The following is a 551-nucleotide window of genomic DNA, read 5'->3' as shown; positions in this document are numbered from 1 at the left end:
CTGGGCCCGTGGTCGGTCTGTCCAGGGCCTGTCTCGCTCTGGAGCTGGTTTGGCCACCGCCCCTGGAGGCATCATGCCTGGCCCTGGACACCCAGGCCGGTGAGTGTCCTCCCGGACAGCAGGAGCGGCTGGCTCTCGGCCGGCCCCGGCCTGCGGGACTCCTGGAGACAGCGGGGAAGCGGGGTGCCCCCAAGGACTCGCTTTCCCGGAACCCACGCCCGGCCCTCCACCGCTCGCTCCCAATCTGAAGGCTGGTGTGGGTGCAGGGCGGCTTCGCCCCGCAGAGGGGCAGCCCCCACTCGGCCCCGGGGAGCGAGGTGGGGGGGCAGCGGTGAAGGGCCGGGGCACAGCGGTGCCCGGCAGCCCCCACCCTGCCCTGTGCCAGCCAGTGGGCACGGAGCCACGCTTCCTGCTGCCGGGCGCCCTGCCGGCCTGCCAGGTCCCCGCTGCTCTGCCCTGGCCCCTCCCCGACCCCCCCAGACTCCCAGTGCCCAGGTGTGTGGGAGACGCTGACCGCGAGGCCCACCCTGGCCAGCGCTCAGGGCCGCGGC

The sequence above is a fragment of the Condylura cristata genome, unplaced genomic scaffold, assembly GCF_000260355.1.
Source record: "Condylura cristata isolate star-nosed mole 26May11 unplaced genomic scaffold, ConCri1.0 scaffold00060, whole genome shotgun sequence".
Lineage (NCBI taxonomy): Eukaryota > Metazoa > Chordata > Mammalia > Eulipotyphla > Talpidae > Condylura > Condylura cristata.
This window is presented reverse-complemented; position numbering follows the sequence as displayed.